This window comes from Podarcis pityusensis, assembly GCF_964106645.2.
Source record: "Podarcis pityusensis genome assembly, chromosome: 17".
NCBI classification, from domain to species: Eukaryota; Metazoa; Chordata; class Lepidosauria; order Squamata; family Lacertidae; genus Podarcis; species Podarcis pityusensis.
In genome coordinates, this window is record NC_138042.1 from 8,882,292 (window position 1) to 8,905,224 (window position 22,933).

At 44.9% G+C, this 22,933-nt stretch overlaps 1 long non-coding RNA gene across 2 annotated transcripts in view; it reads right to left on the bottom strand.

The window, feature by feature from the left end:
* Nucleotides 1-324: 324 nt before the first annotated feature.
* LOC308467012 overlaps nt 325-22,933 on the bottom strand; it is a 33,583-nt gene continuing 10,974 nt past the window's right edge. The window contains exons 2-4 of one of the 2 annotated variants that reach the window (XR_013981075.1): nt 6,645-6,840; nt 6,232-6,428; nt 325-2,527 (exon numbers count right to left, since the gene is read on the bottom strand). This is a non-coding gene — a long non-coding RNA (uncharacterized lncRNA). The remainder of the gene's footprint in view (nt 2,528-6,231; nt 6,429-6,644; nt 6,841-22,933) is intronic. The other variant, XR_013981074.1, reaches the window with a different exon arrangement.

Below are 22,933 nucleotides of genomic sequence, written 5' to 3' on the forward strand. Positions count from 1 at the left end.
TCAGCCAATAAAGCGAGATAAGCGCCGCAACCCCAGAGTCAGTCATGACTGGACTTAATGGTCAGGGGTCCTTTAATATCCTTTTTAACTTGCGCTAGCAAGTTCCTTTACTTAGCAGAGTGCATTCCCCTTTACACAGCAGAAAACTTGTTGCAAACTCATGCGAGTTTCTTAAGACAATACCCAATTTAGTCTGGCTTTTCCAGATTGAAATGTGTTCTAATATTTTCCTGGTAAGACCCCTTGAATCCTTCCTAAAAGAATAAAGATGCCACCATCTTATTCATAAGCAATAAAAAGAAAGTTTACTCACGATCAGGCAGAGCATAGTTTGATTCCCTGAAGGCAGGCTTAAGGCTTAAAATTACAAACATGTACAAACAGGTTTACCCCATATGTGGGTTGACCTAATGACTGCAGTTAGCAGTCTGAGAAGTTCTCAGAATGAAAGGAAGATGGAAAAGAGAGAGTGGCCAGTGGCGGAGTTAGCTGCATGGGTGCCCAGAGTGGTGGCCATGATGTGCACCCCTGCAGTGTGCCTTTTTGTCACACACCCACCCACACTCCAGGATGACACCCGGGGCGGCCCGCCACCACCGCCCCCCTTCCTACGCCCCTGAGAGTGGCAGCATGCATTGGCCTTTTACCAGGTCTGGAAAGGTCACGCCCACCCACTAGTCACATGTAAGGAAGGATGCTCCAGGCCAGGAGGAACAGGTAGTTTGACTGGCTGGACCAAACATTCTCCTGCATTTCCACTCTAGCAAAACAAGGAATGTTGTACTTGACTGCTCCCAGTGGATTACATCCGACAAAAATTAACAAATGCTCTAGATGAATGAGTGCATGGGTGCAACTCGCCACTGAAAAGTAAGAGAGAAACTAAAGGGCTTCAGTAATGAAGGCGTTAAGCTGGTCAGTTCTTTCCAGATTGTTTCAGGCGAGTTTCTGCCTCTTGTATTAGGGACGAGCTTTTGCATGAGAAAACTAGGAAGGTGGAGGGCAAATGCAGATCATGGAACGCAGTGCAGACTGCATCTTTTCCTTCTTTTCCTCCCAGTTCAGCAGATAGGAGACAGCGATTCTACTTGGCTGGGCATTTAACGTAGCATTAGCCTTATGTGCCTCAGCATCACACCGTTGGCTCATACTCAATTTCTTACTCTCCATAACTCCTATCTCTTTTATGGAAGCAATGTTGCCGCTTCTGACAGTATATTTGCTTCATTTTCCCTGCACATGGCTTTTACATTTGTCCTTGTTGATTCATTCTGCTGCTGCCTACCCAGCTAACCTGTTTGTTAAGACTATTCTGAATGCTTCGGGTTTTAATCCTTTCCAATTCTGAATCTACTGCAGATCTGAGAGGTGTCCTTTCTCATCCAAATCCATTATGGGGATATTAAATTACAATTGCAAAGTTACACCCAAACTGTGCATATAGCTGTTTTGGTGGTGGTGTGCTTTGCTGCCGAGGCTGTTTTGTCTGAGCTATATGTGGAAATGGAAGTAGAGCAATGGGAGAAATGTAGAAAAAGTTAAAATGGAAAATTGCAATTCCACTTTTGATAGATCAGTCAGGGCTAAACATCAGTTCATGTTTTCTTTTGCTCTGTTATTGGCAGAGCAGCAACATGGGGAGGAAAAACAAACCAGTAAAACAGGTATTTTGGGGAGGCAATAGCCAAATTCCTATTTGGTTGTTTCAAAAATTCCTTACCATTGATTAAGGCACCTGTCCTATCCACTAACAATTCAGTTTCTAGGGATTAAATGGCACATCCTGATATGCTGAAGAGAATCATCATAGCAAGACATGGGTGGGTCAGTCAAGATCAGCCTCCCAGTCCCTGACCTGTTCTGGAAGAGACTGGCTTATAAACCAGCACTCACCCCAGTACCAATTCAGGGCAAGGCTGTAGGCCACAATCCAGCATGTCATTCTGGATCCCAGTGAAATAAACTCTGGGCTGGATTGTAGCCATGATGTACAGAAACACTTGGACAGTAGCTGAATCTGAAGCTGGTTTGAAGGGCAGAAGATAGGCCTGGTGAGTATAGGCAGTGAAGACAGCTTCACTAAATAGGAGCTGGGAGGGGAAGGGTTGCGGAAACGGGGGAAGTAAATCAGGTAATGCACATCAGGTGAAGACACCTCCTTCTTCCCTCTGGTGAGTAAAGCAACGGGGGGAAAGCAACTTGAAATACAGCAAGGGGAAATTACCTCTCTGCATTTTAAGCCACTAATGTGTATGTACATACCCAAAATTCAGCAGTAGAGAGCATTCTCTGCATCCATGTCTTGCATCCATTCTCTCTCTCTCTCTCTCTCTCTCACACACACACACACACACACACCCCTCAAATGAGGCCACCAGGGGTTATTTGTTTTGGAGGGCCAACCACAAAAGTAAGAATTCTGATGTACAAATATCCCTGTGTGTCTTCTGAACCAGTGGATCAATTCCTGGAAACTCCGGATGGTGTGCTGGTGATGTAGACTTTGGAAAGAATCAAGGATCTGCATCTGGATGTATAAATTTACACAGAGCAAATTAATAACGTTGTACTGGAGCAAACCCAACACTTTTCTCTTTTCATTAATGCAACAGAGCATAAGGTTTGCCAGTGATCCCTTAAGTCATAGAAGTACCCATTATATTAACACTAGGATTCACTAAGCAGGCCATGGACCATAATCTTGAGCCACAAGTAGGTCCTTTGCTTTAAAGGTGACACCCCTGTAGGTCCTAGGAAGCATCTCATACTCTGCACCCCTTCAAAAGCCTATGCAGATCAGATATCTGTAAAGGTAAAGGGACCCCTGACCATTAGGTCCAGTCGTGGCTGACTCTGGGGTTGCAGTGCTCTTCTCGCGTTATTGGCCAAGGGAGCTGGCGTACAGCTTCCAGGTCATGTGGCCAGCATGACTAAGCCTCTTCTAGTGAACAAAAGCAGCGCACGGAAACACTGTTTACCTTCCCGCCGGAGCGGTACCTATTTATCTACTTGCACTTTGACATCCTTTCGAACTGCTAGGTTGGCAGGAGCAGGGACCGAGCAATGGGAGCTCACCCCGTCGCAGGGATTCGAACCGCCGACCTTCTGATCAGCAAGTCCTAGGCTCTGTGGTTTAACCCACAGCGCCACCCGCGTCCCAGATATCTGTAAGTGGTAATAATAACCCCTTTTCTCACTTTCCCCCAGTTCTTTCTCCACCATAGGAAGACGGCATTAATATTGGCTTTGCGAGACCTCCCACTGCTTCAGAGCTAAGCAATTCTGGAGGTACCTATGAAGGCACCTTCATTCATTGTCTGAAGATGCAAAAGAGCCCTGGAGAACAGGCAGAAATGGGAAGAAGGTGGAATGGGGGAAGGAGATTTTGCCCATCTACTTTGACTAAGGGCTTGTCCACATTTCTGCTTGTCCTGTGCCTAGAAAGCACAGGTTGGAGCAGTTTCCCCCTTGCCCTGCTCCTTCGTGCTAAATCGGAGCAAACATCAATCCAGAGAAAAGCCCAAATTGCCATTTTCCCCCAGTTAAATTCAGGAAAAATCACACTTAAGTAGCAGGACATGAAGAAATGTAGATAAGCCCTAACAAGTCACTCCCTGGCTCAAAGCTCTGATAACCCGTAAGCGACCTTTTCACTGATCATTTTGTTTCTAGATTCATAGACTTGGAATGGTTCTTGACAATTGTCTCTAATCTGACCCTCTGCTTGATACAGGGGGAAGCAATTCAACGTTAAGTAGACACAGTACAACAGATGCAGCCCAGACAACGCAGAACAGCGTGAAACTATTACTTCTCGTGACCTGGACACTATGCATTTGCATACCTTGGCTAGGACTGATGGGAGTTGTAGTCCAATTCACCAGGAGCGCATCAGATTGGTGAAAGCTGCCCTGGTGCCAAAAATAAATAAATCCATTTTAACAAATCCTAACATTTTGCAGTTAGGAAAGTGATTGGGAAATGCATTGAAAAGGACAGAGTGGATGAGTGGTTAATGGGAACACCCCACAAGCAAGTCAAGATGACTCCTTGGTGAATGTTCATTGTTGTATAACCACTCCATAAACAAATCAGAAATAAGAAAGACTGGGTTTAATCTAACCTCTGCCTTAGCATTCTGCAAGCAAAACAGGATAAATAGGTCACCTGCAGGAGCCTCTGGTTGGAACTCCTCATAAAACCAGATGGTGCTCCAGAACTTCTAAGGCCTTAGGGAACAGGGGCCAGTGGGCTAGCAAGGAAAATGGATTATCTGTCTGCTCTCACCTTTGTCTGCTCCTTACCTTTGTTGATAGCAGTGTCATTCTTTCGAGATTCCATATATATTAACCAGAAAAGAAACGGGTTCCACGCTGCAGTCTTTACACCAATGGCTTACACCATTCTGCGATGAGAACCTGTCCCCGTTGGAAGCACTTAATAATAAATCTCGCGCCAAACATATGGCCCATCACGATTGTTCAGTCATTAACTGCCCTCATAGCTGGACACAATTTCTGCTAATGAAGCACTAATAAATGAGTGTGCTGATTGTTTTACCTGTTACTGCCACTATTATGAAAATGAAAAGGCCCTAGTGATTTTGAGAGTGAATTTGTACATCAGGTAAAAGTTGTTGCAATAGAAAGAGCTCAAGCTTGGGCAAAGCTGAAGGGTGTTTTGCACCACTGAGCCGCAGAATAGGGCGCGCTTTCTTCACCACATGGGCCCTATCCATTCCAGAGTGCAACTAGAAGCACTCAGCATTTCTGCAAAGCAAAGACATCTGTAATTCTCTTCTTGTTTGGCAGATGACCATTTACACGAGGAATGTGGAAATAAAAGATCGCTGTCTGGTTCAGTGTTGTTCAGGCAAAAATTAAAAGATAAAATTGCTTGCATGTATGGGGATAATAGGGACGCGGGTGGCGCTGTGGGTTAAACCACAGAGCCTAGGACTTGCCGATCAGAAGGTTGGCGGTTCGAATCCCCGTGATGGGGTGAGCTCCCGTTGCTCGGTCCCTGCTCCTGCCCACCTAGCAGTTCGAAAGCACGTCAAAGTGCAAGTAGATAAATAGGTACCGCTCCAGCAGGAAGGTAAACGGCGTTTCCGTGCGCTGCTCTGGTTCGCCAGAAGCGGCTTAGTCATGCTGGCCACATGACCCGGAAGCTGTACGCTGGCTCCCTCGGCCAATAAAGCGAGATGAGCGCCGCAACCCCTGAGTCGGCCACGACTGGACCTAATGGTCAGGAATGCCTTTACCTTTACCTTTATGGGGATAATAGATGGGCAGCAGTAGCTTGACCCTAACAACAACAACAAAATGGCAAACTGGAGCAGAGCTGGCCAAAGACCTTTTTGGTGCAAGAGGCAGAAACCTCAAATTTCTCCTCTCCTGTTAATGAACCTGGGCTCACAATCTGCCAGAGAGTTCTCCTGTGCCAGTCCCACTGAAATGAAGAGGGGCTGTGCAAGAATGTGCTCTTATTTCTTTCCATGGGGTTTGCTGAGGGGAAAAACAACAACTCCGTGGGTCAGAACTGCCTGGCTCTCACACAGCTGTCATTCAAGCTAGTGATGTCCTTGATTTGGATTGTTATGGAAAGCGGGCTCATGTTCTTCCTGGATCCCTGGTCCCATGGGACTCCTGTGGTCCCATAAGAGAAGAGAAGGTATGTGAAAAGAGTTGGGGGGTGCGGTATTTGTTACAGCAGCAGTTTGGGGTGGTAGCCGCAATGGTGGTGGCATCTGCAGTGCTGCTGCGAGGCGAGATTCTCGTTCCGCATAGCCAGCTCCGGGAAGGACTTGATGCGGCCTTCTCTATTTACAGATGTTTAGAAGCCTCAGATTGAAGCAACGCAAAGGCTGTTTGCAGACCAGCAGATGTTTTTTTGAGGAAAGAAAAGGGACAGATTCTTATCTCGGCCACGTTTTGGATCAATGCAGGTCAGGCATCCCCCTTAACATCCTGCCTCGTTTTTGGCCGGGTCTTGATACACGACCTGGGGGTGGGTGCAGGAATGAAGCAGGCCTTTACGCGCGCATGTGTGTGTGTGTGTGTGTACACACACACACACACTTCAGTGAACAGCCACAGATTGGGGGGGAGCAAGGGGGGTTAGAACTGGAAGCAGATGGTCACTTTGGCAGGGCGCCGGAAAAAAGAATCTGTTCCATACATCGCACACAGCAGTCTCGGCAGAGGCCTCTGCCAGGAAAAACAGAATTACCTCTCTGATTACAGCAAGCGGGCGCAAGCACTCTTCCTGTAACACTGGGCTTTGTGAGCCAGCCAGGCCAAATATGGGCTGCTTTGGTGTGTTTTTTTTAAAGTGCAAAATAAAGCAGTGGTGCTGCACAGCTCAGGCATGGCCTGTAGAAGAGAGATGGTTTTTTTCTTGCCCTCAGCTTCAGTACAGACCCTTTTCTAAAAAAGAAAAAGAGAAAGTTTCAGTACAAAGGGGTGAGCGTGATCCGTCGTCACCCCTCTTCCCTTTGCTTTAGTGCTACCCTCCCCAACACATACTTTTGTCCTTGGAGCAACAAGTTCCAATTTTCAAAAATAAAAATCTCTCTCAATCAAAGAAGACTTGATGTTACAAAAATACATTCAAGAGATTATTTATTATTAAATCCAGCTAACCACCATTTATGTGGGGCTTTGGGTCTGGTTTTGGAATGGAAAGTTCCTTTGTTGCTCTGATGGATGACCTCTTCCAAGAGCGAGTCACGGAGAGTGTGCTTCTTTTGGTTCTCTTGCACTTCTCAGCACATGGTATCCTTCTGGATAGTCTCTCTGGGTTGAGTTCTGGAGCCACAGTGTTGCAGTGGTTCGGCTCCTGCAAAGAAGGCCAATTTTAGAAGGTGGTGCGGAGTTACCTCCTTGCAGTTAGGCTATGCAGTTCCTCAGGGAACTGCAGGTTCTATCCCCTGCTATTTAATACCATATTTTTCTGTGTCTAAGACGAAGGGGTTTTATTATTAAAAAAAAATTAAAATTGGGGGTCATCTTATACACGGATAGTGCGGGGGGGGGGACGGGTGATTGGCGGCTGGAGGCAAGCAGGCAGACGATTGGTGGCTTCGTCGATGCGTGCTATTGGCAGTGGTGGTTAGCTCAACAACTATGCACATCCCCCCCCCAAAAAAGCTTAACAACTTTGGGCAATCTCCCCCCATTTCCTTAATTTGGAGTCCCAAAAAATAGGGGTCGTCTTATACACTGAAAAATACGGTATCTATAGGAAAAGACTGGGAGAGATTAACCAAAGATGTAGACTTGACTGTCACCAATATGCAGATGGTACCCAACTCCATCCCTCAATTAAATACAATCGTGTAATGACTGTATATGAGATGTATTTGTACAGTCATACCTTGGAAGCCGAACACCTTGGGAGTCGAACGTTTTGGCTCCCAAACGCCGCAAACCCGGAAGTGAGTGTTCCGGTTTGCGAACATTCTTTGGAAGCTGAACGTCTGACACTGCTTACGTGGCTTCCAATTGTGTGCAGGAAGCTCCTGCAGTCTATCGAAAGCCGTGCCTTGGTTGTCGAACGTTTTCGGAAGTCAAACGGACTTCTAGAATAGATGCCGTTCAACAACCAAGTTACGACTGTATTGCTAAAGGGGTTTGGGAAATTGCATGGACACTAAGAAGAGCTCTCTGAGTACCTGATGGGTTGATAATTAACTGTGCATGTGTCTCTGCTATCTCTCACGTTGTATCTAACCTAGATCACATGACATTCAGTTGCAAATCTCCATATTGGGTGTGTGAGTTGCTCTTTGTCTCTCAAGCCACTGAAGACAAAGGTGCGCATACATGTGTCCCCTGGAGAAAACCGTCTTGGGCTGGAATGCAGGCTAATGAACTTAGTGGGAGATGCAGCTCTGATTATCATACTTCACATTGGTAATACGATGTACAACTGGGAGTCGCCATGGATTCCCCATTTCTACAAAAAGGCCTTATGGGTCTTCCATCAGAAAAAAAGATATTGAAGAAGAAGAAGAGTTTGGATTTGATATCCCGCTTTATCACTACCCGAAGGAGTCTCAAAGGGGCTAACATTCTCCTTTCCCTTCCTCCCCCACAACAAACACTCTGTGAGGTGAGTGGGGCTGAGAGACTTCAGAGAAGTGTGACTGGCCCAAGGTCACCCAGCAGCTGCATGTGGAGGAGCAGGGGAAGCGAACCCGGTTCACCAGATTATGAGTCTACTGCTCTTAACCACTACACCACAGTGGATATTGAGTGAGGCCAGAGGCGCCAGCTTCTCCAGAATTGAGGGGGCCTGGCCCCCTTAAAAAAAAAAAGATTGGGAGCCATTGTGCCTCTGCCAACAGGAGCCGGCACCTTTGAGTGAGGCTCAGCCCTTGCTTAATACAATTGAGCAGCTTCACTAGTGGAGGGTGGCTCTGCCAGACAAGAGACCCAAGTAGGCTCTATGCTATCATACCCTCCATGTGTCCCTATTTTCCAGGGATAATTCTGGAATTATGAACCCTCCCCCTCCCATTGACTTCTGATTTGATACTGGAACGTCCCCATTTCCCCTGCCAGTGCTGCCGCTGCCGAGCTCAGGGACAATGATGAGCCGGCGCTTGTCCCAGGCAGCAGCAGTGAAGGACCATCCTATTGCCTCTCTGTAGTCTCTCCATGGCCGCTGCTGCAGGCCTCCTCCCTTGGGCAGCTCATAGCGCTTGCTGGAGAGCAGGCGATGAGGGAAAAGAGGTTGCCACCACCAAGGGACAGTCAGAAGGCAGGGCTGCCCTGGGCAGGATGAAAGGAGGAGCAGAGCAGAGTGCAAGGAGTCTTTTATTTATTTATTTATTTATTTATTTATTTATTTATTTAACTGTGTGTCTTGCCCCTTTATAAAATTTATGGGTGTGTGTTTTTCTTTTCGTAAATCAGAATTAAGGTGTTCTCTCAGGACAGTGGAGGTCACATGTGTTGTGTCCCATTGGTGTGTAGTGTTTAGTGGCAATCACCCTTCTTCTGATAGGAAATGCTTGGGGTGGAGGCAAGAAATGGGGGTCGAGGAGGGTCAGTTGTGTGGGAGTGAGAAATGACCCTTTTTTCATCAGAGGGATGTTGGCGGGGGGTTATGCACTATCACAAGTGTCCTCCCTGGCGTTCCAGCCACTTTGGGATATATTTGTCTGGCAGGACATTAGGATTTACTTTTCTGGAACACTTTGAGGGCAATATAATCAGAGACCCTTTTGTATTCTCTTGATCGTGAGTTGATGTTTAGGGAGTTTGTCCTGAGCAGGACCCAGCAGCTGAGAAGGAGGAGAAAGGAAATATGCTAAGGATGTGAACAGAGCCGTCTTACCCATAGGCACTAGGGGTGCAGGGGCACCTTGGCGCCGGACTCTCAGGGGCACCAGGCCAAGAGTCCGGGGCCTGAGAGTTGAGTCCAGGGAAGAACCAGCCCGTTGGCTCTGCGCCGTGAGTTCGGGGGCGACCGAGCCAGCGAGATCCTGAGGCTTGCTCCTCCCTCCTGCGCGCCTGGGACTGCACCCCGATGCTGCCTATGTTTAAGACAGCCCTGGATGTGAATGAATTTTATGAATAAAGGTCTCCTTAAGCATTATTTGAATCCATTCTTCATGAACAAAGGGGGAAATACAGAACACACTTTGGAGTATCTTCCTTCAAGGGTCTAACAAAGCAACTACCAAACAGGTAGTATTATATCTGAATGTTGCAAAACCACTTAGACCTGCTGCAATTGTTAGCTACTAACTTGTCAGCTTTGTTCTCCTGAGGCTGTAGGTTTCTATTTGTTTTTTAATACTACTTTTTTTAATGGCTGGTTGGCCATAATAAATATTTGGTTTATATTGATGGGTCTGAAATGGGACTATATTCAAACAAGCCATCTGGAAATTACCTTCGTTTATTAAGTTGCAAGCAACTTGCATCATACAACGAAATTTCGGTTCCAAGGGTTACATGTATACATGGAAATTGCACAGAACCAAAATTACCTTTGGAGCCACCTTGCGGATAGCTAGCCTGCCATCTATAAGGCAGCCCGTAATGGGGAGAATCAGTTGACCTGGCATGAAAATAGCTTTAAATATCTTGGCCTTTCTTTCTAGACCAGTCCTACTTCAGTGTCTGTGCAGAGTGCAATGGCTCTGGGAATGGTGGGGTGGTTCTTGTGAGATCTTGCGGGAAGTCGGATTTCCCGTGGGATCTCATAAGAGCATCCACACCATTCCCAGATCCACTACGCCACTGGCTAAAGGTGCCCTGCACTCAAGGTGCTCCACGTGGGATTTGCCCAGGGAAAAAGGCTGAGAGCGTAAGCTCTTTTTTGTGCCAGATTTACTTGGGGTTTCCACCTTGCACCCACCTCTAATCCTTGCCCTCGCTAGCCTGCCTTCAGCCGCTGTGGCTGAAATCACATCATCAGACTCTCCAAGTGTCCTTATTTTCCAGGGGCAGTCCCAGATTTACAAAAGCCGTCCCAGTTTCTGATTTGATCCTGGAATGTCCCGCTTTTCCTTAGGGTGTCCCGATTTTCATATGGGGGATATGGAGTTCTGTGACCCCTGAGCCAAGAAGTTAAGTAACTAGACAACCTTTAGAAGAGACCTGAAGGCAGTCCTGTATAGGGAAGCTTTTAAATGTTTAATGTTTTATTATGTTTTTCTATTTGTTGAAAGGTGCCCAGAGTCAGATGGGCGGGGTATTATTATTATTATTATTATTATTATTATTATTATTATCATCCCTATTTTCACCAGAGAAATGTTGGTGGGTATGTCACATACAGTCAATGCACATAAAATGCAAGTTTGCTGTACGTGATATTTGTAACTACTTTCCTTCTGATTTGTTCATTTAGCTTGGTTTATGGCTAAGGTTTTATTTATTTTTTTCTTTGGTCTATTTGATCTTTGTTAATACACAACGATTGTTTACATCAATTAGAACAGGAAGGGCAATATAAGTCTGCTTCCCACAAAGCTGCAATACGTGAATGTGAAGTTGTTCTCGCCACGTTTGCGAAGACCCCATTAGAATAACACAAAGGGGTTTTGTTATATTTCTCTTTGTTCTTTTATAGCTTTGCACTTTGTAATCTGTGACTTTGCCGTTTTAACCTGTTACTCTGACATCTAAATTGAAAAGCTGCCAGCCTTTATAGCAGGCATAGCTGTGTGGAAGTTTCAAAATAACACATTGCTAAGTCACACATTACAAACTGCAGAGTCATGAATAATGAACTGAGAAATCTTGACTAATCAACCTCAAAAATGAACCGAACTGCCAAATAAAGAAGAAAGATGTTCTGTGAAAAGGAAACTCCCAAATACTTTTAAGGTTAATACCAACTAAAAATGGTGCATTATTATTGCTGCTTCTGTTGTTGTTATTGTTGTTATTTAATAATGTTATTAATGGATATATTGGCTGTGAGCCCTGGAAGACCTGTTCCCTGCTTTGCAGCCTTTTCCACCTGGCTTGGGAATGTGGGGCCCAGACTGACTCCAGCTACAAAAGCTGAGGCTGTTGAACAGACACTTGGGCTGGGGTATTATTTGGGGGGTTTTGTCGGGGGTGGGGGATGTTGCTGTTGGCTTTTTGTATATTTTAGATCTTGTGATTTATGCAGAAATCGTTCCATTTGCCTGTGTATTCTCTGATGTTTTATTTATTGCTTACGACTACTTTTGTAACTTGCAGTTATGCTTTTTTGCACGTTGTAAGCAGCCTTGAGCAAGTTTTGAACTGTGGAAAGGCAGCATACAAATAAAATTATGTATGCATGTATGTATGTATATTTATTTATATACCACTTAATTGCCAAGATGGTTTCTGTGTACACAATAAACCAATTTCATCAAAACATTAAATTTAACATTCACAAATAAAATGTACCATAAAACTAGCCATTAAAAAAACAATTTAAAGATTTAAAATAGCAGATTAAAGCATTTTAAAACAGTAGGTTCAAGTCAAGAGATCAGGGGAATCCTTGTGTAAACAGGAACGTCTTCAAGAGATGGTGCGATGCCAATAAGGTTAGCCTTGCATGGGCTTCCGCTCGTGGGAACAGTTAATTGAATAAAAACACCAACAATGTTATTCATTTATTTTAAAATATGTGTATGCCACCTGTCATGTGATCATATCTAGGCATCTACAAATAAATTATTATTAAGCATTATTATTATTTGTTCTATCCCAGTTTTCTTCTGGGATATTCATTTTTAGAATTACTTTGATATTAAAGTTCCTAAGGACTACTTCCACTTGGTCAAAATGAACCTTGATTCGCTATAATGCCTACAGGGGGGGGGGGCAAAGGGATTCTGATTCCCCTTAACTTTATAATGGCCCCTTTACTTACCACTGTTTACTGGGTTTGGCTAGAACAGAGCAATTGGGGTGGCTTTCATTAAAGAGCCCCCCCTACTCCCCCAACTCCCATGATTCACATGCTGACTCAGTTGTTTCACGAATATAAATGGACCTTGATAGATGGAAGCCACGGGTGTTCAGGCTCTTCAGGGAAGTAAATATAATTAAAATTAATATTCACCCCCTCACACTTCGTCTGCACCCTCAGGGATGTACGGCATCGCATATTGCACTCAAACTAAATACCATCCTTCCCAGCTTCTCATTGAGTGGTACCAATAATATTCCCTGAAGAAACTGCACCTTCTGCATGAAGGTTTTTAATTTTCTTTGCATTGCCTCATACTATAGAGTTTCCCTAGTATCCCATGCCCTAAAGGGGAAACTTCACCCTACTGAGCAACTGCTACAAGGGCAGCAAGGCTAGCTCTGCCAGAAGCTGACAGATCCGTGTGGAGCTCCTCGTGAGGTGGGGCATGCAACTTATGGGTGGCTGCTTCACAGTAAAACATCTTCAGGCCCTTTGCCCACACAGAGTGAGATCTTTGGATCCTTCCATGTAGAAAAGAGCATAAAGGGTTTATTAAATAGTGGGTGGACATAGCAGACGACACAGAGATTTCTCCAAGTACAGTGGTACCTCGGGTTACAGACGCTTCAGGTTACAGACTCTGCTAACCCAGAAATAGTACCTTGGGTTAAGAACTTTGCTTCAGGATGAGAACAGAAATTGTGTGGTGGCAGCACAGCGGCAGCAGGAGGCCCCATTAGCTAAAGTGGTGCCTCAGGTTAAGAACAGTTTCAGGTTAAGAACAGACCTCCAGAACGAATTAAGTTCTTAACCCAAGGTACCACTGTAGTTCTTTATAAGTAAGCTGGAACTGAACTGAACAGCAAACAGCTCAGCCGGCCTGCTTTTATAGGCAGCCAGCTGTCAACATTGTAACAACAACAACCCGGGGTTTCTTGCCTAAATTAACTGACGTGGACCTGAGTGAAAACTATATACATGATACCCCTGGTGGCCAGGGTGAGAACTTCAATACATAACAGAGTTTCCTGTTCCAGCTGAGCCTTGCTTAAGTAACAAAGTCTTCCTGAGCTTCAGTGCATTCTGGCATTCTTTGGCCCTAACTTGCGGCTTGCTCCTTGACTCAGTCTCCTGGCTCTGGCTTCTTCCGTCTCGACTACAGGCTGCTCTTAGCTCCCACCTCACCAGTGACTGCTACTCACTGCCACCCAGTCGTAACTTTGTCTCGTGCAGCTGATCTTGGGTGTCGTGAAAGGGCAATATATATATATTATTTCTGTTATTATTATTACTGCCAGAGAAAGGCACCTGTGGGGTTTTCTCCCCTGCGTACCAAAACTGTCATTGAAAGTCTACTCAATATTGATCCAGAGTAGATTCCAATGTATAGTTAGCAGAGTAAAAACTTAAACACGTTGCAGGATTCTCAAAAGTAGACCGGAGGCAATATTTCATCCAGCAGAGCTTTACTGCTACTGAAGGCAAATGAGCATAATGGTCACAAATCCAATACATCCAAGACTGGCACCGTCCATAAGAAATCCAGTTGCAGCAGACTTAACAAACTTACAACTTAATTAAAACTTAACACTATATACCATGGGTAGGCAAACTAAGGCCCGGGGACCGGATGTGGCCCAATTGCCTTCTAAATCCGGCCTGCGGATGGTCCAGGAATCAGCATGTTTTTACATGAGTAGAATGTGTCCTTTTATTTAAAATGCATCTCTGGGTTATTTGTGGGGCATAGGAATTCATTCTTTCCCCCCAAAAAATATAGTCCGCCCCCCCCCCACAAGGTCTGAGGGACAGTGGACCGGCCCCCTGCTGAAAAAGTTTGCTGACCCCTGCTGTATACAGTACACTGGGATGAAAGAGAGACAGAAAGAGAAAGTGAGTGAAACTTGAGCAACCTCTTGGGTATTATGCACCTTTACTGGGGAATGAGATACTGCCATTTGCCGCTCCATCTTTGGCAACAATACATTGTAGACTGACCCTGATGCGTGCTACTGGAGACTCATTAACAATACTTGCATTGTGGGTGGATAGCTCTTTGTTCCACTCATATAACATTCACCGAAAACAGGGCCAGCCCTACCATTAGGCAGTTGCTTCAGGTGGCAGACACCGCAGGGAGATGCTGGAGAACAGAGCTGTGTTGTACCTCCTAAGATAACCTGTTTACCTGTAGGAGGTGTTGTCTTGCCAGCATCCAAGTCCATTTCAGCTCCCAGTCCAATTGGCTTCTGTGGAGCCATATGTGGAATATGAGTGAGGAGGCACAACCTGGTTTTTCACCTGGGGCAATGAAATAGGTCAGTCCTGTCAACTAATAATCTGACCGCAATTGTGGGAGCCAGAGAGACCCCCCCCTCCAATTTCCTTCCACTTTTTCTTACCATATTATTGCTACTCGGTGGTCTTACTTGTTGAAGACTTCACTCTTTATGTTAAAATTACTGGATTCTTCCTATATTAGTTTAAGGGTGGGGTGGGGAATAAATAAAGAAGTTCCTTTTTAAAGCATCAGCCAGCATGTTTCCAGTAAAAGTGCCATGTTGGCATAGCTGTCCACTGTTCCCTTTTTTAAAGGGAAATTCCCTTATTCCGAATAGGATTCCTCGCAAGAAAAGGGAAAAGTTGACAGCTATGCCTGTTGGCCAGTTTGATACTTCTCTTCCTGCTTCTATTATGGGGGTGTCACTTTTTTACTAGATAGGCTGTGCGTTTTGGGATATGAACACTTTGATCTGGTGCTCCCGTGACTGCTGTTCATAGCCATGTTGCCGTCATTATACAACTCAATGTCGCCGCATATTTCCTTTAGATAAAAAATAAAAAATTGTACAGTTAACATCCTAGGTGGCTATCTGCCTCCCTGCTGCGCATCTCGATTGTGAGATGATGAGGACGATTATTTTCTGTACAAAAAGCAGCAGCACTCCCTCCCACTCTCTAACCTGCCCTCCTGTCATTTTAGGAGCCTTTACATTTTTATTTTTAAACATCCTTCTTGGCTATGTGCTTCCCATTTTTAAAAATAACCGTTAAAGGAAAGAAGTAAAGAAGTAAAGAAAACTGGGAGTTAGAGGACATAAAAACAGTGAACAGACAAGCTGGAGACAGTCACTGTACTTCCTATTTTTAAACAAGAACATTTGTGAATAGCTGCGTGGTTTAGCGGCGGTTGGGGCATCCCTTTCTCTCCCCCCCCCCCGAAAACACAGAGAGAGGCTCTCAAATCTCTTATTTCGGGACAGACCTCACCATTCATCAGTGCATTCTGGCTCTATATGAAACATCTTTTCCGTATTGTGAAGGCAATGTCACACTTTGCTTTACGCACAGAGCGGTTTCCTTTCACCTACAGCCCTGTTCGCCATGTTCCCCCACCCCCCTTTTAATAATATTTTTTAAAGCATTATATTCAGGAAGACTGGGGCACACTGTCAAATGGAGTGCCAAGAATACCCCAGTCACCCACGATTTTAATTTGCCCAGGTGTAGGCAGATTGGTGCCATGGGCCTGTGCCCCTGAGTCCTTTAAGCAGCTCGCAATGTGCCTGCTTTATTTCACACCAGCATTGTGCCCCACAGAACCTAATATTGACTAACAAACAAGCAAAAGGGAAGATTCCCTGCTCCCACAAGCTTACAACCGACCGTATTTTTCTCTCTATAAGACGCACCAGACCACAAGACGCACCTAGTTTTTGGAGGAGGAAAACAAGAAAAAAAATATTCTGAATCTCAGAAGCCAGAACAGCAAGAGGGATCGCTGCGCAGTGAAAGCAGCAACCCCTCTTGCTGTTCTGGCTTCTGGGATAGCTGCACAGCCTGTATTCGCTCCATAAGACGCACACACATTTCCCCTTACTTTTTAGGAGGGAAAAAGTGAGTCTTACAGAGCAAAAAATACGGTAACTTTTGCCACGGGGGAGACAAAGGGAACGGAGGAGAGACAAGGAAGAGGCTTCTGTAGGTAACTACGGATAAATACAGGCATTAAGGCTGAGCTGTCCGCTCTCAGTTCTAGCACAGCTCTTGCTAGCCCACTAAGTATTGCACGCAAATGTGTGTAACTGAACAGCTACAGCTCCCCTTTCCCCGCAGCACTGATAAAGCTGCTTTGGGAGAGGGCAATGTGAAATGGAGAAGCAGCAGGTGGGAAAGGGTTAAGCATACCCTCCTGATGTGGTTTTCCTTGAATGGGGGGGTGGGAGTGCTGAAGGCCACAAGGGTTTGGTCACGTATGTTTGCATGTAGGCATCGTCTCGGGGGCCAAAGTAGTGTAACCTAAGCCATATCTTTGGCTCCTGAGACGGAGGTTCTCTCCTATTTAGATGAACGATGTGTGGGTGCACCGGATGAGGACTAGGACCATGCGGCATCCGGATGAATTAAAAAACATTTCTCCTGTGCCATTTTCCTGCTGAAAATCACCTCCCTTGCAACCTGCGCGCGCACACACACACACACACACACACACACACACACACCCTCTCGAAACAGCTATTTACCCCTGGAGCTCAGACCAGGGGGAGAGTCATGGAGGACCCAAGAAAGGAGGGGAAACATTGCAGGCAACATTTTAGGTCCTCAGACCTTCCCTGGTAGCAGAAGCAGCTTCAAGGTGCTATAATCAGTGCTTTTTTTCTAAAAAAATAAATGTTTAGGGCTACTCTCATTTTCCTACTCATACTGAAATACGGCCCCTCAGTGAAGCCCAACTCAGATTCACAAAATGTTTAGGGGTATGTGTCCCCCCAGAAAAAAAGGACTGGCTATGTAGACAGCTGTTCCTCAAAGAATGGATATGATTATTGCAGAAGCAAGAATATCAGCATTTTTCCCTCAAAAGTGTCAAAAGGGTATATTTAGATTCAAATATTGCTTTCCATTTTTGCTCGCATGTGAATTGCCAGTATTCTTCTAATGTTTTTTTTTTCTAATTTACTCATTTTTTAAAAAATAATGATAATTAGTATACCACTGATTGGTTTAACACATGTAATTTTATATTCCTCATTAATTTTCCACTCTGTGTATGATACATTGTAAATGTTGATATTTTTAATTCAACAATTGTGTAGCTTTTGAATTGATAGCCTACATTTTTCTACAGAGCATAATTTTTGATTGGGTGAATGCCTTTTAATTACGGCGACATTCCAATTAGCTTAGTGTATTTAAAATAATTTCACAAAACCTGTTTTTTCTTTTAAAACAATCAAATGACAGAAGATAAGCATCTTTATATATATGTAAAGCTAAAGCAGCTTCAAGCCTCATTTTCTATTGTAAAGGAATAATATATAGTTGAATATGTTTACAAGGAAACTTGTCTCTTGTTTTTATATATACAGATATTTAGAAAGATAATAACAGTGATAAAAAACCACCATAATTTGAGGGGGGGGGGAACAATGGCTAAGCTATGGGAAAACTAAAGGCTAATTTAATTTTCCTTCAGGAAACTTCATATAAAAATAAGATAATGAAAATTATCTACAATTGTGAGACATGTTTCTAGCACTGGGGCTGAACTTTTCCGAGGGTGTAGCCTCTACTGTGAAATAACTACTACTATTATTTTTCTACTTAAGATCTGTGATGATAAGATGATGATTAATCCTTAGGGAATCCATTTTGAATAAAAATATCTTGGTTGTATCTGTGGACTCTTCTAAGGGACAAAATACCTTCTGTATAAAAAACTTTAAAGTCATGGGTGAGTTCACATTACAAATACTTAGTAGGGACCTTAGAAGGGCAATTAATACGAGTTATTTTTATTAATTTAAATTAAATTTATATACACCCTTCATCTGAGGATCACAGGGCAGTTTATAGTATAAAGTTGGAGAACTTTCAAACCCCTTCTTTTAAAATATTGATAAATACTGACATAATAAATACTGGCTATTTGGAGATACTGTAGTCCAAAGGACTCAGATTCATATTCCTGAATAATTGTTTAGCAACACCAGTCTATGCTCAATAGGCTCTTCAATTAAAATGTACTCTTATGATTATTGTTGATCACAGAGTACTGTTGATAGTAATTGCATATGGACAACTTTTCCAAAATACTCAAGTTACCCACGTTTGGCCGTTTCAGATAGAACACTATGCCATAGTTTGACATTATGAGAGCTTGTACTCTCCCCTTTTTCTTCTGGTGTAGCTGCAAAGAGGTTTCACTCCCATTTTAGATTAACCACAGCTTTTCATTCCATCTAAACCCAGACAAACGAAGGTTAATCTTAACTAGGTATTCTTGGAATCAAGCTCTTTTTCAAACCATAGTTTATGAAGCGGGCTTGTTTTTGTTATCCATAGTTAAGATTAGCCACTGTCCAGAGAACACACAAAAGCAAAGAACACAAAAAACCACGGCATGACACCACCACAACCCTGTATTTGTACTTGAGAAACTAATGGTGAGTCTAGACCTTTTGTTACAAATCGGAAAGCGGTAGCCTACACAAATCATGAATTAGGCTCCTATTTTGAAAGCAGAGAAAGAAAATATGAGCGGGGTTTTTGTTAACAAAGCATCATTTTGCTGGCTGCTGATAAACAGGTAATGTTGAGTGTGGGGAAGGGGTCGTTTTAGGAAGTTGTGAGTGGGTGAGGGATCTTGATGGGAGTTACTTCTCTGTATTAAAAAACTAAAACTTTACATTTAAAAAGTATGTCTCACATGGCCCTTTCCCTACACAGAACTAACCTTAATTTAAAGAAAAATGCACCTGCTTGTATGCAGCAACATATGTGATGCTGCCATGAATACCTCTTTTGCTATATATAATTATTTTTTAAAAAATGTCCAGTAGCACCTTAGAGACCGACTAAGTTTGTTCTTGGTATAAGCTTTCGTGCGCATGCACACAAAAGCTTATACCAAGAACAAACTTAGTCGGTCTCTGAGGTGCTACTGGACAATTTTTTTTATTTTTTAATATATTTCGACTGCGTCAGACCAACACGCCTACCTACCTGAATCTCTTTTGCTGCAATTGCAGAGGTCAAAAGCTGAGGCAGCATAATCCTAGCCAAAGAGATACTTGTATGATTTTCATACCTGACAACAAACGCGGTTATATACTACTTTTCATTTCTAGCAGCTGTCTTCATGAAGAATTTTTTTTTTATACATGAAGCAGTCCGAAAAACCACTCCTTGTCGGACACCATGGAGCTCCTTCGTTGATTAAGGAAAGTAAGACTTGCCTTTACTTCAGTGGAAAGGGAGGCTGGTGAGCAGATTTCTTTATGTTTGGGCTAGGCTGGGCTGGAAGGGGCTACAATAACCTTACAGCTCTTTTATTCATTATCCCGTGGAGAATAATGTGGGGGAAACCTTGTACTTCAAGCAGGCGCCTCTATCTAGCCCCTGGGCAGTGGCGCCAGCTTGCACCCCACAACTGCAGGTTCCTGGGGCTGCACACTGTCTCCAGGGTGCACATGCATGCTGCGAGGTGCGCATACTATGTCATTACACCCTTCGTGGTGTGCGCACTACTACGTCATCAAGCCCCCAGCGAGATGACATCACTTGCGCACATAGCAGGGCGCAGTGACATAGTGTTGTGCACTCCGGGGGGTGGGTGGGTGTGATGATGTTGTCTCACTGCACTTTATGGGTGCCCTGCACCCTCATTCAGCATTTTCTGGGAGCCATGGCACCCAGGGCCCCTGGGACCCAGCGCCTATGCCGCCAGGCCTACCTCTTGCCCACACTCTGCATAAGCCAGCCTTTGTGTCTTTCCCAAGGGGTTTTGCCTGGCTGAAATGTGCCTTTGATCTGCAATAAAGCATCTTGCTGGCCTGGATGTAGTATGGAGAGATATGTGTGTGTAGAAACCACTGGTGGGGGGGGGGTCTGGAATCCAGCCTACTGTACAAAAGTAAGAGCCACGTCCTTTACCCTCCCCAGTTTTGCCTGTGGCCCCACCCACTATTGGCATATGGCAGGGGTCAGCAAACTTTTTCAGCAGGATGCCTGTCAGACCTTGTGGGAGGCCGGACTAAATTTGGGGGAGGGGGGGGGAATGAACGAATTCCTATGCCCCACAAATAACCCAGAGATGCATTTTAAATAAAAGGATACATTCTACTCGTGTAAAAACACACTGATTCCCGGACCATCCGCTGCCCGGATTTAGAAGGCGACTGGGCTGGATCCGGCCCCTGGGCCTTAGTATGCCTACCCACGGCATATGGCCCCCAGAAGGTTGCTCACTAGACAATGTGGCTCTCCAGACTCCCCCTGCTAAATAGAGTTGTGCTTTTGAGATGCTTCTGTGGCCTCCGCTCCAGCAGGCAGCCATTTATACCTCTGGACTTTTCTGCGATGTGCTAAGAGGCACCCTCTTTTCTCAGATTAGTAGGCCTTCCTTTCCTCTGCTCCCACTGGGGTTGCCTGTTCTGAGGCAGCCAAAGGTGAAAGAGAGGAGAAGGCTCCTCTGTCACCATGAATAATTGTGCAGAAGAGGGGAAGTTCAGCAGACCTGGCTTGTCCTATTAGCGTACCCTTCTTCCCCACTCTGAAAAATGGTCACTCTTCCTATGCAATACCCCAGCCTGATCCCACACCCTCCAACATTTCTCAAATGAATATAGGGACATTCTCTTCTGCATCAGGAAGCTTCTCCCGTGTTTGATCTTGCCTCACACATCTCTTGCCTTGAGCCAATTACAACCTCTAAGTCTAACCTACCTCACAGGAATGTTGTAAGGAAAACATGTACAAGCAAATGTACAACGCTTGCAACAGATAAATGGAATGAAATAAAATGCTAGCTGTGAGCTGCTTTGAGTCCTTATCAGAGAAAAAGCTGGGTAATAAAAGGTGGGTTTTATATATTGATTTTATTCTGTGAACTGCCCTGAGAGCCCCAGGTATAGGACGGTATATAAATTAAACAAACAACCAAATAGATAAAACAATAAATACATACCAGAGAGTAAATCCTATTGAATTCAGCGAGAGTTAGTTCTGAGTAAAAATGCTTAGGATTGCAGTCTAAGGCCGCCCAGTCTTTACCCAGTTACCTGGGAGTAAGTTCCATTGAATACAGTAGGACTTACTTCTGAGTAGACAGGGTCAGGCTCTATTTTCCAATAAAGGAATAAACACTCTACATGTTTCCTTAAAAAAATGGCTGGCTCAGGAAGCATTGCAATTGAAGAATTTAAAGTGGATAAGTTACCTTTGCCTTCGAAATTATAGGAAGGACTTTGTATGCCAGCTTCGCTGTTTCCTTCATTTGGTTCAGGTATTTTATTTTCAGTATAAACAGGACTCCATTTTTCACACACACCCCCACACCACTTTTAATTGTTCTCCAAGTTGTGGATAGGGCAACTGGGCATCAGAGCAGAAACTGGGATGGCTTTTGTAATTCTGGGATTGTCCCTGGAAAGCTGGGACACTTGGAGGGGATGTGTAAGCAACACAAGGTGGAAGCACCTGCCCCACTGTAATCCAGGCCCCTTACTGCACAAACACAGACACTGCCAGTGAATGATGCCTCTGTGGTCCCTGTGGCAATGGGAAATTTGAGGGAGAAATCTTCAGGAAAGGGCTGAGCAGCAAGCCTCGTTGCAGTTAGGCCGTGGCTCCATTCGGCAGCAGATTTTGGGGTGCCATTAAAGTACAGGGAATTGTGGGTTAGATATTATTATTATTATTATTATTATTATTATTATTTTGCCATTGCTGGGAATGGGTAGAGGAGGCAGATTGTTCTGCCCAAATGTCTCTGAGTGTCTCTTTGCTGAGGAGGCTATTGAGCGGGGACAGAGCTAGGCCTTTAGAGCAGAAAGAGTGTCTGACAGACTGGAGATATTGGCGGGCGGCTGGGGGGGTTGGATGTCTGGAGTCCTGGCAGGGGTGGGGGCTATATTGGGCTCAGGGATCTCCCCTCAGCCGCCTCTCATGTCCTGAAATTCCAGTTTCAAGGGGTAGAAACTTTGAACAAAGCCTCGATTGACGAGGTGCCCGCTGGTGCCATGGCAACGCCGGCTCTGTCTTGCATGGGCAGAGTGTGCCAAGAAGGTGCCATGGTGACGCCCGAGAGGCGCGCGTAAACCTGTGAAATCCCCGCAGCCGAGGAGGAGGGCAATTGTCTGCCCTGGGCACTCTCCTTAAAGAAGGCACATCCCCTTCCCCACCCCATGCCCCTGGGTAGGGATGGCTTGGCAGCGGTTTCCTCTCCTAAGCCGTCTCTGTGCAGCTGTTATTTGGGGAGAGGCAAGCTCAATAGGGTGCCCCCCTCAGTTGGCACAGGCTGTGTGCTGGGCCATTGTTGTGCTCTATACCAGCCTGCTGAATAGGAGGTGGCATCTGTTTTCTTCCAGCGATGGGAACTTCATCTCCAAAGCCCTGGCATCAGATTAGGGGGCGATTGGGTTGGGGGAGAGAACACTTTTATTGTCCGAAGGGGGCATTGCGTTTCTATCACTAATGCAGCTCACACAGAGAAGGCAGAGACTCGGTGCCA